Source organism: Lynx canadensis, chromosome E2 (genome assembly GCF_007474595.2).
Source record: "Lynx canadensis isolate LIC74 chromosome E2, mLynCan4.pri.v2, whole genome shotgun sequence".
In the NCBI taxonomy this organism is placed as follows: domain Eukaryota; kingdom Metazoa; phylum Chordata; class Mammalia; order Carnivora; family Felidae; genus Lynx; species Lynx canadensis.
In genome coordinates this window covers 12319952-12341940 of record NC_044317.1, presented here as the reverse complement: position 1 = coordinate 12341940, position 21989 = coordinate 12319952, and the positions used below count along the sequence as shown (strand labels likewise).

Genomic DNA, 21989 nt, shown 5'->3' with positions numbered 1-21989 from the left:
ATCCTATGGGACCATTTTATGAATTAAACTAGTATATAGGCATAGCCATACCATTCAGAACAGTGCCCAGCAGATAGTAAGTGATCAGTAAATATAACCTAAGATTATTGCTTAATGTCTTTGGATAAAACTTTATAGTTTTTTAAAGGTCTTGAATCCCTTTTGTTAGATTTATCACTAGATACCTTGTTTTTGGGTTATTACTGTAGATAGCTTTAAATTTTTTTAATCATTTCAGATTTCTTGTATATTCAGCAAATTTGCTGAACTCTTCTAGAGAGAGAGAATGAGTATAATAGTTATAATGGAAAACATCTACAGAGAAAAGCCGAAAATCACATCTACAAATAATGACTACTTAGTTTCTTCTTTTCTAATCCTTTTGTGTGTCACTTCTCTTTCTTTCAAGATTGCTGGCTAGTTCCTCCAGTAAAAAGTTTATTTGAATCTGTAATCATGGGCATCCTTGTTTTCCTCCTATTAAAGGGAGTGTTCCTTGCATTGGAACCATTGTGTTTGTTTTTGATAAATTTCCTTCATTCCCTTCTATTCTTTTTTTTAAAAAAAATTTTTTTTTCAACGTTTATTTATTTTTGGGACAGAGAGAGACAGAGCATGAACGGGCGAGGGGCAGAGAGAGAGGGAGACACAGAATCGGAAGCAGGCTCCAGGCTCTGAGCCATCAGCCCAGAGCCTGACGCGGGGCTTGAACTCACGGACCGCGAGATCATGACCTGGCTGAAGTCGGAAGCTTAACCGACTGCGCCACCCAGGCGCCCCTCCCTTCTATTCTTAATTTGTTAAACTAAGTATCACAGGTGGCTGTTCTATCAGATTTTTCCCTTACATTCAGTCAGATGGTCTTTCTCCTTTCATTTGTTAATGATTACATTAATAGGCTTTATAATGTTTTACACTTATTTATTTTTGACAAACAGAGTGAGACAAAGCGTGACCGCAGGAGGGGCAGAGAGAGAAAGAGACACAGAATCTGAAGCAGACTCCAGGCTCTGAGCAAGAGGTCAGCACAGAGCCCGATGCGGGGCTCTAACCCACAAACTGTGAGAGCATGACCTGAGTGGAAGTCAGATGCTCAACCGACTGAGCCACCCAGGTGCCCCGACTTTATAATGTTTAACATATCCTTTTTTATTTTTTTTAGATTTTTTTAATGTTTAACTTGTATTATTTTTTTTAATGTTAATTTATTTTTGACAGAGGGAGCATGAGCAGGGGAAGGACAGAGAGAGAGGGAGACAGAGTATCTGAAGCAGGCTCTGTGCAGACAGCAGAGAGCCTCCTGAGCCTTAAGATCATGACCTGAGCTGAAGTCAGACACTTAACTGACTGAGCCACCAAGGCACCCGCCCTTATATTCTTGAAGCAAACCATCCCATATACATGGCTAGATTTAATACATCCATATTCTACTTGGGATTCCTGTATATATGTGATGAAATTTCACTCAATTTTCTTTTCTTCTCTTGCTATTAAGATTAATGTAGACTTTTAAAAGGAGTTAGGAATGTGTATATGTTTATTCTTTTCTAAAAGAGTTTTTTTTTTTTTTTTAATTTTTTTTTTCAACGTTTATTTATTTTTGGGACAGAGAGAGACAGAGCATGAACGGGGGAGGGGCAGAGAGAGAGGGAGACACAGAATCGGAAACAGGCTCCAGGCTCTGAGCCATCAGCCCAGAGCCCGACGCGGGGCTCGAACTCACGGACCGCGAGATCGTGACCTGGCTGAAGTCGGACGCTTAACCGACTGCGCCACCCAGGCGCCCCTAAAAGAGTTTTATAAAAGCCTATGACAGTTCTGACTGCAGACAGATGGTGCACTCAGAGAGGTAATTGAATCAAATTTAATTGAAGAGAGGGTTTACAAAGGTGTGGGCAGGATTGAAGGAATGAACAGTGGATGGGTGAAGCACCTGGAGATTGGCCACAGTGGAAATCTGTTGCCCCTCCTAGATCTGAAGTACAAGGGGGAGGGAAGTGATTATAAAACCTGGTGAAAACTCTAGCCCAGGGAAAGATGTCCCACAGAACTGTGGGCTTACATAGAAGAATGAAACCATTGCCATACCATAGCAAGGTAAAGAGAGAGCCAGGGAATAAGCGCCCCAGCTTCTCTATCATCTTGTCCTCATCTCCTGCTGGTGCTTCCCATTGACAGAACCCAATAGAAGTTTAGGAGGTGAGGGAATCTTGTCCAGACTTGTTAGCCTTGTAGAGAACAGAACAGAGAGGGAAATGGATCTGGAGGAAACAGAGACGAGGAAATATCTGTACTATGAATGCTTGGTAGAACTTGCATGTAAAATTCCCCTGTAAAACTGTCTGGACCTAGGCTGTGTGTGTGTGTGTGTGTGTAAATTTTTATTTAATATGATTCAAGTTCTTCAGTATTATTGGTATGCTCAAGTTTTCTATTCTTGTGTCAGTGTTGATAAGGTATATATTTCCAGGCAATCTCTGTGTGTATCTTTGTATTATGTCCCCCTTTCCTTTCCTAATATTATTTGCACATTTTATTCTTGATTAGTCTTGCCAGAGCTCTACTTTCTTAGTTTATTTTCAAAGGACCAGTTTTTGATTACCCTCTGCCCCCCGCCCCCATTTCATTGCTTTCTGCTATTAACCATATTTTATCTTTCCTTCTACTTCCCCTTGGGTGTACACTGCGTTTTTCTAACTTCTTGAGTTATTATCTGAGTTACATTTCTGTCTTCTGGAGGTAGGCTTTAAAGTTTTTTTCAGTCTCTTAATTGTAAACTCTGTTTTGCTTGCCTAAAAGTGTTTTTATTTGTCATCACCGTTGAATGATAATTTGGCTTGATACAAAAATCTGGGTTGGCAGTTACTTATTATCAGCAATAGGACGATGTTATTCTGTTTCATTATCTTCCAGCTTCTAATATTGTAATTGAGAAGGCTGCTTATCAACCCTTAATCCATTTTTTCTCTTAGCTGCTTTTTTTTTTTTTTTTAATTTTTTTTTTTTTTTAACGTTTATTTATTTTTGGGACAGAGAGAGACAGAGCATGAACGGGGGAGGGGCAGAGAGAGAGGGAGACACAGAATCGGAAACAGGCTCCAGGCTCCGAGCCATCAGCCCAGAGCCCGACGCGGGGCTCGAACTCACGGACCGCGAGATCGTGACCTGGCTGAAGTCGGACGCTTAACCGACTGCGCCACCCAGGCGCCCCCTTCTTAGCTGCTTTTTTGATCTTCTCTTTGTTCATGGTATTCTGCAAATTTACTGCCATGTTGGTTTATTTTTATTTATCCTGCTTTGCTGTTTGTCTTTGAATCTGAGATTTCATTTCTTTCAAAGCATGTGTGAAATTCTCAGCCATTTATCCCTTCAAATTGTGCTTTTCCTTTATTTTCTTCCATCTTTCCTTTTGGAAATCCTAGATGTCATATATTGGACTTTCTTATTCTATCGACTTCATGTTTCTCAAACTCTTTTCATGTTTTCCAGTTTTTTAGCTCTGTATGCTGTGCTCTGGGTAATTTCTTACCTACACTTTCCAGCACACTAGTTCTTTGTTCACCTGCTTTTTAACCCATCGGTTGATTTTTGTATTTCATTGAACTACATTTGAAATTCCTTGGAATAAGTTGGTGGATTGTTTACTTATTGCCTTCAACTATATAAAAACAAATAAAAAAATGAATAAATCTCTTCACTTCGATGGTTCTGGTTTTCCTCCTTTGGAAAGTAAGTGGGGCTGGCTACTTGCTTTCTGTTCTTGTCTCAAAAATTCCATGGAGCCTTATCACTGACATTATTCTCTTGAGCAAGCAGGCACTAAGAGCAGGGAGGCAGGAAGCTGGAAGCCCATCTACATTTTGGTTCCTACTCCCCAGAGGAAGAGCAGCTCCTGAGTCATGTAGGGAACCTTTTAGCACAGTACCTCTTCGGGGCTGGTGGGGGGCTGCCTCACAACTGTGACAAGGATCTATGTCTGTGGCCACAGAAGCCTTAACTCTTCCTCTGTACTCTGGATACACTTTTAGAGCTTTCTGTTTTGTCATGCGGCTGAATTTATTCTCTTTCTTCTTCTAGACAGCACTGTCCAATAGAGTAGCCACAGGCCACAGGTGGCTACTTAAATTATAATTAATTAAATTTAAAATTAGTTTCTGAATCACACTAGCCACATTTCAAGTATTCGCTAGCCACAAATTGCTAGTGACTGCTATACTTGGACAGCACAGATGTAGAACATTTCCTTCATTGCAGAAAGCTCTCTTGGGCAGTACTCTTTGGAACTCTTCCACAGTATTCTTAATAGTAGATAGAGGATTGGTAAACATGAAGTTTCAGAAAATGGATCAAATGAACCTGTTGATACCCAGAATCTTTTTAGAGTTACTACTCTTCTGCACCATCTATGAGTAGGAAGAATTCAGAGAGGCCATTACATTCACAGAACGATTCATAGGATGAAAGGGGGGTACTGAAGCCTACTTGTCTGACCTATAACTTGGTGCCATGGGAAGAGGGGAAGTCAGGTTTAGTGGAAAGGTAAATGAACCCCTGATGTTTAATAAACTTTGGGAAACATGGAGAAAAATTACTGCACAGGGATACTGATTTTATGTAGTTGTGATTAGAGTGAGAATAGGGAGGATGGGTTTGTGAGGTAACTGGAGAAAACCAGCCCAAGTTCTTATTACTTGAAATTTGACTCAGGTTGGAAATTCCTTGTAATGAAGTCATCTTTTTCCACCCCCTTAATCTGTCATCTCATTCTCTTTTGAGTTGCTATAGAACAGTTAAAGATTCTCAAGAAAAGAGATACTTTCTTCCTCCCCCCAACCACATACACACAAACACCCACACTTTCTTCAAATATAGCAATGTTTCACAGTGACTGGACTCCAGATACACCAAGAATAAGAGCAATGTAGGTCACACCAGTACTGGGCCCAGCAGGCTATGCAGAGAGGGAAAAGCCACTGACCCCAACTTTGTTCATTGAGCATGGCAGACAGTGCTAAAACTTAACCTCCCTCCCTCCTTATTAGGGAACTCTGTGTGAACTCAGTCCTCCTCAACCCTGTGTTCTGGGTTCCCAGTCCATATTAACCGGCTGGAGTTGGTAGGTGGCACTAACCCTGTTCACTGCCCTTGACAGGGGATTGGGGCTTGGAGTTGGCTGTTAAGAGAAGGGACATCGTTCTTGTTGATTTCAGAGTGTAGTACCTATTTTAAGCCAAATGAAGTAGTTCAGAAAGTTTAAAATAAAATTTTTTTAAAAAGGTCTATATTGAGTATTTATGGTATAACATACAGAACGGGTACCAAAATAAAAGTTGTTCAGTGAAGATATACATGTAATGGATGGTAATTTTAGGGGTGAAGGTAAAGGGAATTCATAATGGAAAAGGGTTCAATACTTAGTTCATTCTGGTGATTTTTGTAGGGTTGGCAAAGGCAGCTTGGAGTCAGCTTTCTGGAAGAAATTAATAGGAAAGAAAAAGAGAACTTGTACCATGACTGGGAGTGACTTAGGAGGAATTCAAGGCTGCATTTGTACAAAGAGGAGGGAGTTCTAAAAGAAAAGAGTGCCTTTGAGCAGGTGAAGGAGTAGGGAAGGATGAACTAATAGGTGTTCTGCAGATACAGAAAGGGTAACAGACATTTGTAATTTCTAAATCAGTGGGTTTTTTTGTTTTTAAGCAAATCTGGAAGCATGAGTTCTTCCTGTTCCCCCCGACCCCCATCCCTGAGGTCATCAGAATAGTGATTGTAAAGATTTCAAACATTAACGTAGAAAGCAGAAATCTCACAGGATTCCTTCGGTATGTGTTACAGATTTTTGCCCCTGTGGATGAATGAATGGATATGTAAAAACAGTAGAAATCAGGTTAGCGGTTCACAACTTGCGTTTTCTATTTCATGTCTTCTTCATCGTTCTGTGTGCATATGTGGATTTTGTTTTGTTTTGTTTTTGTTTCTGTTGTCATTTCCGGAAACTTGTATCTGAAAGTGGAACCTATTCACAGCAAATCCCTCCCCTTGTCCCCTAGTCATTGTGCCTGTTTGGGTGAAATCACGATAAAACTGTGAAGTTTGCCGGAAAACGCTCTCGCCCCCTTACTTCTTTGCTACAGACCATATCTACTCTTTGGTCAAAACTTCTCTATAAGTTGTTGTGAAGAATACCGCAAGGAGAGATCCTGAAGCCCCTCCTCTCTCATTCCTCTCATAGAGCAATTAAATTATAAGCTAGAGGAGCGCCTGGGTGGTTCAGTTGGGTAAGCATATGACTTTAGCCCAGGTCGTGATCTCGCGGTTTATGAGTTTGAGCCCTGTGTTGGGCTCTGTGCTGACAGCTCAGAGCCTGGAGCCTGCTTTAGATTCTGTGTCTGACTCACTCTCTCTCTGTCTCTTTCTCTCAAATATAAATAAACATAAAAAAATTTATTAAAAAAATTATAAGCTAGAAAGAGCTCAGAGCTCAGTCCCAGCTACAGAGGATGTTTGGTCAATAAATCACCCCAGGCTCCTAGAATTCCTAGGAGCCCATGTTCTCTCCCGGCCTTCGATTCTGAAGCACTCTGAGTGTGTCTCACTTGTTCCAGAGTTTGCTGCTTCTTTCCCATTTTTCTTCCTGATGAGATGATTGCTTCTGCCAGTAGCTACACTTAGAGCCTAAGAAATTTTTCTCTTGGATCTCTGATCCCAGCTACTCTGAAAGAAAACCCTGGGCGGGGACTGGGGGTGGAGACATTTCAAGCCAGGCCTGAAAGATGTAAGAGGCAGCTAACCATGGATGGCTCTGCACTCAGCCATTGCTTTTGCTTCCTTGTGGCATCGAAAACAGAAACTGTCAAAGAGGCGGTGTGCCAGTGGGGTCTGCCGCAATCTCCTGGGACTTAGCGACTGTCTGTCTGGGATTCTATCCCATGGAGGGGTGTCACGTGGGCTTGATTCCCACAGCTCCACAGTCTAAATAGCTGTCAGATGACAGGCCAGGGTCTATTTCTCCTCCTTCCTCCAGTGACCTGTGATGTAATAAACAGTAACCGAGCATCTTATTTGAACTGGAAAAGAAGTCTGGTCTGTTCCTAAATGGACACGTGAGATATTTGTAAATAAGAAAAAGTACCCTTCTCAAGGTGTTTCACCAAAGATGTTGCTATTGCATGCGACTGTCTGAGGCCAGCTGTGTGCGCAGAAGGCAGAGGTGCTGGCACAGAACCTGGAAATCGAGTTTAGGGTGAAGTTGAACCCCTCAGCGGCAAGGTTTGATGTTTACAGAGTTCCCATGAGCTTACAGCCCTTTGGGATGGCACGTGTCTTTTCTCCCATGTCCCCAGAAAGTGGAGAAACAGGAGCAGAGTGGGAAAAGTACTTGGAAAAGTTCTGGAATGAGTTGAACCTCCACCAGCCTTACTACTTGAGTCTCTGAACTCTTCCCTACTGAGACTGTTGCTTTTATAACAGTCTGTTTTTGTTGGTTACTGCATCTTTTAAAATTAAGAAACACGCATAATCTTAGCGATTAGTAATGATGTTACTGATAGTCGATATTTATTTGTTACTTACTAAGTGCCAGACTCAGTTGTGTTTCTCATATATTCTTTCAGTCTTTGTCCTGTGAGGTGGTTACTCTTAACCCCATTTTACAGATTAACTGAGCCCCAGCAGTTAGGGAATCTGCCCAGCCCCACACAACTAGGGACTGATGTTGTTCTAATTAATAGCATCTTGTATCGTTACTGAATGCATCGGTTTGGCCATCAAAAATTAAATGGTGGGGATCTTCAGCCCTGTGTCCTTCCTATTGCTTATGAGCCTACAGCATTCTTCGTAGTTTCGAAAAACGGTGGAGAACTAAAACACGTGTCTTACCATGTCAGCTGTAAGAGTTACCACTCGTGAGGATGTTTTTCTTCTCTTTATCATAACATCAGTCCTCTCAGTGGTCTTTGACCGCAGCAGGACTTCTAGTCCTTCTTTCTCCCTGATCCTTATCCCCTCATGCTCTTACTTCCTTAAATAACTTTGATTCCAAGGGCAGCCGTTACAAACACTGCCTCATGCAATATACTCTCAGTCCCCTTCCCCTCTTTTGCTTTGTCACACTTTCTTGGCTAAGCCACAGCTCTGGTTAAATCCACGTGTCTGCCTACTCTGTGGGTGTTCTCCTGGGCTGGAGGAAACACCCAGCATGTTTGCAGACCTCACTCTTAGCTCACGATCAGTCATCTCAAGCAGGCCTTGAATGCTGCCAAGGAATCCTGCCGTATTTCCACAGCTCATTCATTCTCCCACCGTCCTAGAGGACTAGTCCCTGCCTTCCCCTCTCTTCTCAAAACTCCTTTCTCAGCCTTTGCTGATGACCTTACTTCCTGTTTCATCAAGGAAACAAGTTCCTGCCACTCACTACTGTATCTCTCCACCTGCTTGCATCTCTGCTGCCTTCCCTTTTCCTGTAACTTACTAGGAGGTCTGATCCGTCCGTGTCCTGGTAAGGGCCAGGGCCTCACTTGTGCACCAGATTTCATTCCTGCTTGCTGAGTCAGGAGCATTGCTGTAGCCGTCCTCCTCTCTGTCTCCAAAGTGTTGCTTCTCTGGTGGCACATTCTATCAGCCTGCACACCGTTCCTGTTTCTTCCATCTTGAAAAGAGTAACAGATTCTCTTGATTCTGCTTCTCCAAATACTACCCCATTTCTCTGCTTCCTTTTATGGCAAATTCCTTAAGAATTCTCTTTTCTTGATTGATTTTTCTCCTTCCAGTCTCTTCGAACCCTCTCCACTCAGGTATTTGCCCACACTGCTGAAGCGAAACTGCTCTAACAAGGTCACTGAGGACCTTTGTGTTGCCAAATCCAATAATTCCTTCTCAGTTCTCAATTTGGGAAGGCCAGCTGCATTTGGTCTCCTTGAAACATTGTCTTCACTGGCTTCCAAGATGCCACCCTCACCTAGCTTTTTTCCCACCTCTCACTGACCTCATATCCTTTGCTGATTCCTCCTCAGTCCTCCTGTCTCTAATGTTGAAAGGCATGGGGGCTCAGTCTTTGGACTACTTCTCATTCTTTTGTGTATCACAGCCTTGTGAAGTCTTCGAGGTTAGTGGTTGTAAGTACCGTGTGTATGCTGATGACTCCAAAATTTATTCTCCGACTCAACAGCTCCCTTGGTCTTTTTTAATTTAACTGCTTTATTGATATATAATTCACATGCCATACAATTCACTCGTTTAAAATGTATAATTCAGTGATTTGTTAGTGCATTGAGGATTGTGCAACCATCACCACAATCAATTTTAGAACATTTTCATTACCCCGAAAAGAAACCCCATAACCATCACAGTGACTGTGTTTCCCTCAATGTACCCCAGCCTTACACAACTACTCATCTATTTTCTACCCATTTGCCTATTCTAGACATTTCATAGAAGTGGAATCATACAAAGTGTGTTTTTTTTGTACCTGATTTCTTTCACTTAGCTTGTTTTTTCAAGGTTAATCCGTGTTACAGCCTGTATTAATCCTCCATTCCTTTTCGTGGCTGAATAACATTCCATGGTATGAGTAGCACATTTCATCTGTTCATCAGTTAATGGACATTTGGGTTTGTCCCACTTCTTGGCCATTAAGAACAACAGTACTATGGACATGCAAGTACAAATTTTTGTGTGAACGTACGTTTCATTTCACCTGGGCCTATACCTGGAATTGCTGGGTCATATGGTAACTGTGTTTGATGTTTTTTTTTAAGTTTTTTTTTTTTTTTTTTAATGTTTATCTTTGAGAGAGAAACAGACAGAACGTGAGTGAGGGAGGGGCAGAGAGAGGGAGACACAGCCCGATGCAGGGCTTAAACTCACAAACCACAAAATCACGACCTGAGCTGAAGTCGGACACTTAACCGACTTAGCCACCCAGGCACCCCTATGTTTGATATTTTTTAGGAACTCCACGCTGTTTTTCAGATAAACTGCAGCATTTCACATTTCCATCCAGAGTGTATGAGGGTTTTGATTTTTCTGCATCCTCGCCAATACTTGTTATTATCTGTCTTTGATAGTAACATCCTAGTAGTTCTGAAGTGGTATCTCATTATGGTTCTAATTTGCATTTTCCTAAGGATGTTGGGTATCTTTTCATGTGTTTGTTGGTTGGTCCTTCATATATCTTCTTTGGAGAACTATCTATTCAAGTCCTTTGCCAGTTTTTTAATTGGATTATCTTTTGTTGAATTGTAAAATTTGTTTGTATATTTTAGATACTAATCCCTTATCGGATACAGAATTTGCCAAACTTTCTCCCATGGTGTTGTCTTCATTTTCTTGATAGGGCTTTTAAAAAATTATTATTATTATTACTATTTTAGAGAGCGAGCCAGCGAGTATGCATGTGTATGTGGTCAGCAGGAAGGACAGAGGGAGAGGGAGAGAGAGAGAATCTAAAGCAGCCTCTACATTGAGCACTGAACCCAACCTGGGGCTCAATCCCATGACTCTGGGATCATGATTATGGTCCAAAATCAAGAGTCAGATGCTCAACTGACTGAGCCACCCAGGAGCCCGTCTTGATATGGCTTTGAGGCACAAAAGTTTTTTAATTTTGATGAAGGCCAATTTTGTTGTTGTTGTTACTTGTTTGCATATTTAAGAAATTATTGCCTAATTCTGGGTCACAAAGATTTACCCTGTGTCTACTTACAAGAATTTTATAGTTTTAGTTTTTATGCTTAGGTCTTTGATCCATTTTGCATTAATTTTAGTATCGAATGTGAGGTAAGGGTCCAACTTCATTCTTTTGCACAGGGACATCCCCTTGTCTTGGCACCACTTACTGAAAACACCATTCTTTCTCAACTGAATGGTCTTGGCACCCCTCTTAAAAGTCCGTTGACCTATAGATATATCAGTTTATTTCTGTACTCTATTCTGTTCCATTGGTCTATATGTTTATCCTTATACCAATATTACTGTCTGGATTATTGTACTTTTGTAGTAAATTTTGAAATCAGGAAATAAGAGCCCTTTAACTTTGTTCTTTTTAAAGATTGTTTTGGCTATTTGAAGTTGCTTGCAATTTCATTTGAATTTAGGATCATCTTACCCATTTCTGTGAAAAAGGCAGTTGGGATTTTGATAGGGATTGCGCTGAATCTCTAGATTAATTTGAAGAGTATTGCCATCTGAACAATATTAGGTCCTTCAGTGAATGAATATGGGATGTCTTTCCATTCATTTAGATCTTCCTTAATTTCTTTCAGCCATGTTATATAATTTTCAGTGTACAAGTCTTACACTTCCTTTCAGTGTTCGTTTTTCCCCTTAGTGTTTCAGCAACAAATGTTGCAAAGATTATTCTTTCCCTTACCGAATTACCGTGGAACCTGTATAGAAATTCTGTCGACCATGTATGTGTGGGTCTACATCTGGACTGTATTCTCGTTCTGCTCTTTATGACTGTCCTAATGCCAGTACCTTACTCTTGATTTCTGTGGTATTAAAAGTAAGTCTTGAAATCAAGTGTTGTAAATCCTCTTCCTTATACTTTTTAATGGTTTAGGGTATTCTCTAACCTTTACATTTCCATACACATTTTCTTTTTTTTTTTCCCCATACACATTTTAGAATGGGCTTATAAATTTCTAGGGAAAAAAAAGCCTGCAGGAATTTTGATTTGGATTGAATGAAATTTATGAATAAATTTGAGGAGAATTAACATTTTAATATTGCAAATTCCAATCCATAAAAGCAGTATTTCTTTGCGTTTATTTAAGTGATCTTTATAATCTCAGCGGTGTTTTGTAGTGTTAGAATAAAAGTGTTGCATACATTTTTAAACACTTCTCTTTAAAAAAATTTTTTTTTAATGTTTGTTTATTTTTGAGAGGCAGAGACAGAGTACGATCAGGGGAAGGGCAGAGAGAGAGAGAGAGGGAGACACAGAATACAAAGCAGGCTCCAGGCTCTGAGCTGTCAGCATAGAGCCTGACTTGGGGCTCAAACCCATGAACTATGAGATCATGACCTGAGCTGAAGTCAGACACTCAACTGACTGAGCCACCCAGGAGCCCCCAAACATTTATCTTTAAGTATTTCATGGTTTTTTTTTTTAATTTTTAATATTTATTTATTTATTTATTTATTTTTTATTTTTTTATTTTTGCGAGGAGCACCAGCAGGGGAGGGGCAGAAGGAGAGGGAGAGAGAGAATCCCAAGTAGGCTCCACACTCAGCACAGAGCCCGACATGGGGCTGTATCCCACGGCCCTGGGATAATGAGCAGAAATCAAGTGTTGGATGCTCAACCAAATAAGCCATCCAGGTGTCCTTTCATGTTTGTTTTTCAAAAAATTTTTTAAATTATTTGTAATAAACTACACATAACATAAAATTTACCGGCTTAACCACATTTATTTATTTATTTATTTATTTATTTATTTATTTATTTCAAATGCTTATTTATTTTTGAGACAGAGAAGAGGGTCAGAGAGAGAGGGAGACACAGACTGAAACAGGCTCCAGGCTCTGAGCTGTCAGCACAGAGCCTGATGCGGGGCTTGAACTCACAGACCGTGAGATCATGACCTGAGCTGAAGTCAGAAGCTCAACCGACTGAGCCACCCAGGCGTCCCTTAACCACTTTTAAATGTACAGTTCAGTGGTAGTGGTTGTGTGCCCAATCTCCAGAACCTTTTCGTCTTGCAAAACTAAAACTCTGTACTTGTTAAACGACTCCCTACTTCTCCTTCACCTAGTCCTTGGCAACCACTATTCTGCTTTCTGTTTCTAGGAGTTTGACCACTCTTGCTACCTCACATGAGTAAAATCATGGTATTTGTCTTTTTGCAACTGGCTTACTTCACTTAGCATGATATCCTCAAGGTTCATCTGTTTTGTAGCGAGTGCCAGATTATTTTTCCTTATTAAGGCTGATTAATATCCCATCACATGTATATACATCGCATGTATATACCACAGTTTTTTTAGCCATTCATCCATTGCTAAGCACTTGGGTTGCTTCATCTTTTGGCTCTTGTGAATAATGCTGCTGTGAACACGAGTGTACAAACATCTCTTCCACACCTTCCTTTCAGTTGTTTTGTATGTGTACTCAGAAGTGGTATTGCTGGATCTTATGGTAATTCTATTTTTAATTTTTTGAAGAACTGCCATCCTGTTGTCCATAGTGACTGCACCAGTTTACATTCCTGCCAGCAGTGTGCAAGGGCTCCCTTTTCTCCACATCCTTGCCAGCATTTGTTTCCTCTTGTCTTTTGGAGAACAGACATTCCAACAGGTGTGAAGTGATCTCTCATTATGGTTTTGATTTGTATTTCCCTAATGGTTAGTGATGTTGAGCATCTCTTCATCTCTTGTTGGCTGTTTGTACATCTGCTTTGGAGAAATGTCTATTTAAGTCCTTGGTCTATTTTTAGATTGTATTTTGTTTTTGTTGGATTGTAGAAATTCTTTATATATTCTGGTATTAACCCCTTATAAGATATATGACTTGCAGATATTTATTCCCATTCAGTATATTGCTTTTTAACTCTGTTGTATCCTTTGATGCACAGTTTTTAATTTTGATGTGGTCCAATTTATCTGTTTTTACTTTTGTTGCCTGTGCTTTTGGTATCCTATCTTTTGATGCTATTTTTTTGAAACTTTATTTTCCTATACCAGTTTGTTGCTAGTCTATATAAATGCAATTGATTTTTATATATTGTTCTTATATCCTATGACCTTGCTAAATTAATTATTAATTAGCAACATTTGTGTAGTCCATAGAACTTTCTACACACATCATTACATTATCTGTGAATCAAGACTTTACTTCTTTTCACATCCCTATGCTTTACTTCATTGCCCTGGCTAGGATCTCCAATACAGTGTGTTGATTACAAGTAGTGACACGGATATCTTTGGGTTGCTCCCAGTCTTAGGCGGAAGTGTTCAGTGTTCCGTTATTAAGTATGATGGTATCTGTACATGTTTCATAAAGTTTCCTTCTGTTTCTAGTTTGCTGAGAGTCGTTATTACCAATGATTGTTGAATTTTGTCAAATGCTTATTGTCTGTCTATTGATGAACATAGGATTTTTCTCCTTTATTCTATTAATATGACAAACAGTATATTTCAGTTTGTTCATGTTTATTTCAGTTTATTGAAATTTTGTTGAGGATTTCTGCTTTTATGTTTATCAGTAGTATTTATAAATTTTTCCCCATGCAGTAATATATATTATTTTATATATATTATGAATATATTTTATATATTTAAATAATATTAAAATATATATGTTTATATATATATTAATTTTTTTTTGAGAGAGAGAGCATGCACACACAAGTGAGGGAGGGGCAGGGGAAGAGGGAGGGAGAAAATTCCAAGCAGGCTCCACGTTCATTGTGGAGCCCGACCAGCACAGGGCTCAATCTCACGACCTACCTGGAGATGGTGACCTGAACCAAAATCAAGACTCAGATGACACTCAACTGGCTGAGTCACCCAGGCGCCCCTCCATGCGATATTTTGGTCTTGTTTTGGTATCAGTAATGTTGGCCTCTTGCAACAAGTTGGGTAGTGCTTCTTTTCTATTTTCTAGAACATGTTGTAGAGTATTTTTCTTTTTTTCTTAAATGTTTGATAGAATTCACCAATAAAGCCTTTTGAGCCTGGAGTTTTCTTTATAGGTATAGAGCTATTCAGATTATGTATTTCTTACTTACCAAGTAAGCTTCAGTAATTTGTCTTTTTCATGTAATTTGTCCATTTCGTCTAATTTGTTGAATTTAGCAACAACATTATTGTTGTTATTATGCATGTTATTATTGGCCAAAAGCTGTTTGCTGTGTTTCCTTTTCCTTTTTCTGACTATAAGGATGTTTAGGGATGACTCATCTTTCATTCCTGACATTGGTAATTTGTGCCTTTTTTCTGATTAGTCTGCTAGAGGTTTATCAATTTTATTAATTGTTTCAGTGAGCCAGATTTTGGTTTCATTGATTCAATTACTATATGGTTTTCTGTCTTCTGTTTTGTTGATTTCTGGTTTTTATTTCATCCTTCTTTCAGTTTAATTGGCTCTTCTTTCTTTAGCTCCTAAAGATTAAAGTTTAGATCATTAATTTTAGACTTTTCTTATTTTCTCCTATAAGCATGTAAAACTGTAAATTTCCCTGTAAACAGTGTTTTATTTATTTTTTGTATTATGTATTCCATAAATTTTCATATATTGCTTTTCTTTTTTGTCCATTTCTATGTATTTTCTAATTTTCTCTGATTTTCTTTCTATAACTCACAGGTTATTAGAAGCATCTTATTTAATTGCCGGATATTTGAGGGTTTTCCAGATATCTTTCTGTTATTAATTTTGGTTTAATTCTGTTGTGATTAGAAAACATACTTTGTATGACTTAAATCCTCTTAAAAGTTTTCCATTAAGTTTTTATTTTAATTCTAGTATTGTTAACATACTGGTTCAGGTGTACAATATAGTGATTCAACAATTCTGTATGTTACTCAGTGCTCATCGTGACAAGTGCACTCTTAGTCCCCTTCACCTATTTCACCCATCCCCCCACCTCCCCTCTGGTAACTGTTATTCTGTTCTCTTTAGTTAAGAATCTCTCCCTTTGTCTCTTTCTCTCTCTCTCTTTTTTTCCTTTGCTCTTTGTTTCTTCACTTCCACATATGAGTGAAATCGTATGGTATTTGTCTTTCTCGGACTTATTTCGTTAAGCATTATACTCTCTAGCTCCATCCAAATCATTGCAAATGAATCCTCTTAAATTTTTTGAGATTTGTTTTGTGACTCAGAATGTGTTCTCACTTGGTGAATGTTCCACAAGAATATGAAAAGAAAAGTCTTTTCTGCTTTTAGGTGGATTTTCTATCAATGCCAGATCAATTTGGTTGATAGTGTTTTTCAAGTCTTCTGGAATTATTCTGATGTTCTGTCTACTTGTTTTATCAGTCACAGAGGAAAATGTTAAAATCTTTAGAAATACTTGTAGCCAATCCAGCTTTCTTTTGCTTAGTGTTTGCATGGTTATTTCAATCTTTTTACTTTTAACCTATCTATATCTTTGTATTTAATCCTATTTAAAGTAGATTTCTTAGTGAAAGCATATAATTTTGTGTTGCTTTTTTTAATCCAGATTATCTTTGCCTCTTAACTGGAATGTTTGCATTTAATGCAGTTATCAATATAATTGGGTTGAAGTTGATCATCTTATTTTTTATCTTTTGCTCTTTTTTTTTTTTGTTTTATTTATTTTTTGTTTGTTTTATTTTTTCCTCTTTTCCTGACCTCATCTAGACTAAGAATTTTTAAAAATTTTTTGGGGCGCCTGGGTGCTCAGTCAGTTGTGTCCCACTTTGGCTCAGGTCATGATCTCTCAACGGTTCATGAGTTCGAGCCCTATGTCAGGCTCTGTGCTGACAGCTCAGAGCCTGGAGCCTGCTTCAGATTCTGAGTTTCCCTTTCTCTCTCTGCCCCACCTCCACTTGTGCTCTTACTCTCTCTCTCAAAAATAAACATTAAAAATTAAAAAACATTAAAAAATATATTTATTTATTTATTTTTGAGAGAGAGCAAGCAAGCTGAGGAAGGGCAGAGAGAGAGGGAGACAGACAATCCCAAGCAGTCTCCACGCTGTCAGCACAGAGCCGCACGCGAGCCTCAAACTCATAAACCATGAGATCATGACCCAAGTCGAAATCAAGAGTCAGACCCTTAACTAACTGAGCCACCCAGGCACCCCTGGACTGATAGAATTTTGTATTATTACTTTTTATCTCCAATATGAGCTTATTAGCTTTTTACCTCTTTGGTTTATTTTATTAGTGGTTGCTCTAAGTTTTACCATACACATCTTTAACTTATCACAGTGTACCTTCAGTTTGTGTTTTATCACTTCATATACTGGATGAGAACTTTGCAACAATGTTCTCTTACTTACTTGCTTGCCCCAGAAGATCTCTAAGTCCTTTACCACTGCCACCAAGTTCAGCCCTTGTACCTGAGAGGAGAATGAACAAACAGGCCCAAAATGATGAAATGCAGATTTCACACTTCATGTAGCAGACATAAGATCTTGAACAAGTCATATAAAGTTGAGACCTGAAAAGCAGATATAGTCTCATTTTTTTCGTTCTGTGATTTCAGTGGCTAAAAGAGTGAGGGAAAGTTCAGTGTAACAGAGACAGGTGAAGACTGAGCTATAATTAGCAGGAGGCTGCCATTAGCAGTTTAATGCCAGTTAAAGTAGGAGATTCTGTTTACCACCTTATGTAAGAATCAGGAAGGATTCCATTGAGTATCATCAGTTTCCTAAATCCTAGCAGAACTAAGCTCCTCTACCTGCCGGCATCCTTGTGAATGTGAAGACTGTTTGCCCTGCTTGAACGAAAGCTTCCTCTCTCTCAAGCAGTAGACTCCAGGACTTGTTACTTCCCAACGCTGAAGTGTTCAGTAGCCAGCTCTCAGTTGTGAGTTGAGATCATTAAGACTCACATAGCTGCTTTGGGCTTAGAGCTCATCTCTGCAGTTCTCCTTTTAAGGATCCATCTCTAAATGAGCACGGCCTGTTCTCTGGCAGCTAAGTTATCTGCTTTCTCATCCAAAGAGCTTTGGACAACCTGTCCAGAAACATAGAAGCAACTTCGTTCATTTTCTTTCTCAGATAGTTGACATTTCAAATGCTTAAAAGGGACAGTAATACCTGCATGGTACTTGGATGAGTAGGATTTGTCCAGTGTACCTGGATGGTTTACGTGTATGTGTACATACATCTGTTTAATTCCCTTGAGCACTGTTAGGTGAGCTATATGTGACTTTGTTTATTGTATTTGCTTAGAGTACATTCGAGAAAATCCTAGGGCTTTACAACAGTTTATACAACATTGACTTGGGAGGGAAGAGAGAAGGGAAACATGAACTTGACATTTCTTGAGTGCTTGTTGTGGACCAGGCTTCCCATCTTACAGATGGGAAATGGCAGACCCAGGATTTCAATCTGCGTGACCCCAGCATCATCTTTTGCAGCCTTTGTCATGGGTGGCATTTTAAATATGATTAGGTATACATTTTCTTTCCTATTACAAAATTAACATGAGGTGCTGGTATTTAGAGGGAAGAGCAGAATAGATGACACTGTTGAAATCCACATCTGCAAGATCTCTTGTTCCTTCTGTTGCAGCTAACTCTTAAGAGTAGAACCACATTGGGGCGCCTGGGTGGCTCAGTCAGTTGAGCGACCAACTTCGGCTCAGGTCATGATCTCACGGTTTGTGAGTTGGAGCCCCGCATCGGGCTCTGTGCTGACAGCTCAGAGCCTGGAGCCTGCTTCGGATTCTGTGTCTCCCTCTCTCTCTGCCCCTCCTCCACTCACGCTCTGTCTCTCTCTGTCTCAGAAATAAATAAACATTAAAAAAAATTAAGAAAAAAAAAGTAGAACCACATTGATGGGTTGGTGTGTAATGGCAGTCCTGTGTTCCATTTGGCCTTAAGAAAGGAATTTAGAAATGTTCATGTAACTTGCTTTTTTAGTATAAAATTTGGAAAACAATAAAGCCTTTTGTCTACAGATCTGGAAAACTTCAGTGATAAGGAAGCAGATCAGGTCTGTCTTGTGATTCTTCCCTCAGTAGCTAGATTCAGGCTTCTCCTACCCCTGAGGTGTAAGTATACTCCATACCTGTTGACTACACTCTGCATGTCATTTCCCTGGAAGAATGTTCGAGAACCAGCTTGAAACCTATTTCTGTTGTCTTTTATTAGGTAACAAAACCAACTCCAAAATCTTATATTTGCTCATACTTCTGTGACTCAGGAATTCAGGCAGGGCTCAGCCAGGCAGTTCTTCTCTGTGTGGCCATAGCAGGGGCATCTCAGGTTGTAGTCAAGATGGTGACTGGAAGTGGAACATCTATGATGGTTTCACTCATAAGACCAGTCTGGCACCTTGGTGTGGCTAGGAGGTGTGGCTAGGTGTGGCTAGGAGGCAAGGACCCCTCCTCCACGTGGCTAACTTGGATTTTGTTACATGGCAGCAGGGTTCCAAGAGGGAGCATGCCAAGCAGTGAAGGCATGGCTGCAGTTCTGTCAGGGCCTGGCCTCAGAAGTCACTTCCTCCCCATTCTGTGGGTCAAAACAAGAATCTGGGCTAGCCTGGTGATATGGAGAGGGGCCATTGCAGAGGAGCCTGTGGGCCAGACAGTATTGTTGCGACTCTTTAGGAACATAATCTACCACCAAATCCTCTCCCTAGAGTGCTTGAGCCCCACTCCAGGCCAGTTCAGTCAGAATCTGACAAAACAATGAGGCGCTATTAGGGAATACTGTGTGTGTGTGTGTGTGTGTGTGTGTGTGTGTGTGTGTGTGTGCGCGCGCGCGTGTGCATGTGTGTGCGCGCGCGCGCGCGCTCCTCCAGGCACGTTTACATTGAGGTCCTCAGTCTGGCTCTTTCTGGCTCTTGCAATATGGCATTGCAGTGTGCGAGACTACTCCCACTCCTTTGAGCCATACTGATAAGAGAAATTGAAAATAATTTAAGTGCCGTTACATTTTTTTTCTAGGATTCAGTCCTACTTCTATAAGAATTTCCCCTGTCTGTTCCCACATACACTGATGTTGAGTAGTATTGTTTTTATAATTGTTGAAAAGTATGGTGAATTCCTGGTAAGAACGGGGTCTTCTGTGTCTTCTGTGTCTGTGTCTTCGGTGATAGCCCAGGATTAGACTGCAGTAGGTATGCAGGACACTGTAGAATTGAACCATTAAAAATGGTGGTGCTGCTGCTGCTGCTGAGTGTTATCAGTGCCTGTCAGAATTGTGATGTTAAAATTTTTTTTTTAATGTTTATTTATTTTTGAGACAGAGAGAGACAGAGCATGAACGGGGGAGGGTTCATGAGCCCTCTGAGAGACAGAGCAGGAACAGAGAGAGAGGGAGACACAGAATCTGAAGCAGGCTCCAGGCTCTGAGCTGTCAGCACAGAGCCCGATGCAGGGCTCGAACTCACGGACCGTGAGATCATGACCTGAGCTGAAGTCGGACGCTTAACCGACTGAGCCACCCAGGTGCCCCAGAATTGTGATCTTATAGATCAAACAATTACACATCCCTGTTAAGAATCCAGAAAAACACACGATCTTGCACTTGAACAGATTTAAAATTAGATTCAACTTGAAAGGTAACCTAAACATGTTTAAAGGAGAAAACATTTTTTTAAATGTGGAAGCACGTTTAGAAACCTTGAATAAATTTAATTAACTTCTCCACAAATGACTTCATTTAGAAAGGCCTAAAGCGGAACCCTTCTGACTTTGAACCATTTAAAATATAGGACATTTTCTCTGTCACTTTCAACACGGGAACACAGATTTTACTCTTGAAACTATGTATTAATGGTCCATGAGAGTGCTGTAGCTCATAGAGTGCTAAACCATGAGATTGATCAATTATAAGATTCTATCCTGTAAGAGGTATAGATTGCTTGTCCTTCTTTCGTAAAGATTTGAGGTAATCTCTGGTGGGACTTTGCAATCTGTGTTTTTCCTGTGTGTTCCTGGCGCTCTGTAGGAATGCAGATTTTAAAAAAAGAAGTGCAAAGTAATGAACCCCACCCCAGACCTATCTGGGGTGGAGGGATATCTGGGGTTATCTGTGTTTCAACAGGTTTTCCAAGTGATTCTTACATGTGCTAAAGTTGGAGAACCACTCTTGCAGAGAAATCCATTTCTTAGTTCTCTGCCTGAAAGTTCCATTTCTTCTACAAAATATCCCAAAAAGATTTTCACAGTATAGGAACCTGCAGTTAGGGCTCTTAAGTAATACAGGTGGTTGGTTGCTGGTGGTTTTTTAAATATAGTTTACGTACTATAAACTTCATCTATTGTAAATGTACAATTCGGTGATTTTTAGTAAACACACAGTAGTACAACTATCACTAAAATCCAGTTTTGCAACTAAAATCCAATTATATGTTTGGGGTGGGTCCCTGCGTCCACCTTCAGTCCCAACCACTTACGCTTCTGTCTCTGGATTGGTGTTTCCTAGAGATTTCTTATAAATGAAAGACTATATGGTCTTTTGCGTTTGGCTTCCTTGACTAGGTTCATCCATGTTGAATGTGTTGTTCCTTTTTATTGCTAAATAGTATTCTGGTATATGAATTTACTACATTTTGGCTATCCATTCACCAGGTGATAAGACATTTGGATTGTTTTTAATTGAGGTAGTTATGAATGATGCTGCTGTGAACATTCACATGCAGGTTTTTGTGTGGTCGTGTATTTCCACCTGAGAGGTCTTTGTTTAACCTTTTAAGAAACTGACAAACACTGGGGCGCCTGGGTGGCGCAGTCGGTTGAGCGTCCGACTTCAGCCAGGTCACGATCTCACGGTCCATGAGTTCGAGCCCCGCGTCAGGCTCTGGGCTGATGGCTCAGAGCCTGCAGCCTGCTTCCGGTTCTGTGTCTCCCTCTCTCTCTGACCCTCCCCCGTTCATGCTCTGTCTCTCTCTGTCCCAAAAATAAATAAACGTTGAAAAAAATTAAAAAAAAAAAAAAAAGAAACTGACAAACATTTTCAAAGTGGCTGTACGTTTAAGCAGTGAGTGAGGGTTCCTATTTTGTCACATCCTCTCAACACCTGGTATTGTCAGTCTTAGGAATTCTAGTAGGTATGTAGTGGTATCTATTTGTGGTTTTAATTTGTGTTTCCCTAATAAGTAATGATGTTGAGCTTATTTTCATGTGTTCATTAGCAATTTATATATTTTCTTTGGTGAAATGTCTTCAAATCTTTGCTCAATTGGTTTTGTATTGGGTTGTTGTCATCTTATTATTGAGTTATAAGAATTCCTTATGTATTCTGGATACAAATATTTTATCAGATATGTGATTTGCAAATAATTTCTCCCAATGTGTGGCTTGTCTTTTCATTTTCTTAAGTGGTTGTCTTTTGAAGAGCAAACATTTTAAAT

At 39.9% G+C, this 21989-nt stretch overlaps 1 protein-coding gene and 1 long non-coding RNA gene across 4 annotated transcripts in view; one reads left to right on the top strand and one right to left on the bottom strand.

Annotated features, from left to right (window-relative positions):
* Positions 1-21989, top strand: part of ZNRF1 (zinc and ring finger 1) — a 105584-nt gene that overhangs the window by 17491 nt on the left and 66104 nt on the right. The gene's annotated exons all lie outside the window — the stretch shown is intronic.
* LOC115503488 lies at positions 15027-17482 on the bottom strand. Its single transcript, XR_003965385.1, has 3 exons — positions 17363-17482; positions 16962-17021; positions 15027-15099 (listed from the first exon to the last, which is right to left on the bottom strand). It is a non-coding gene; the product is annotated as an uncharacterized LOC115503488 (long non-coding RNA).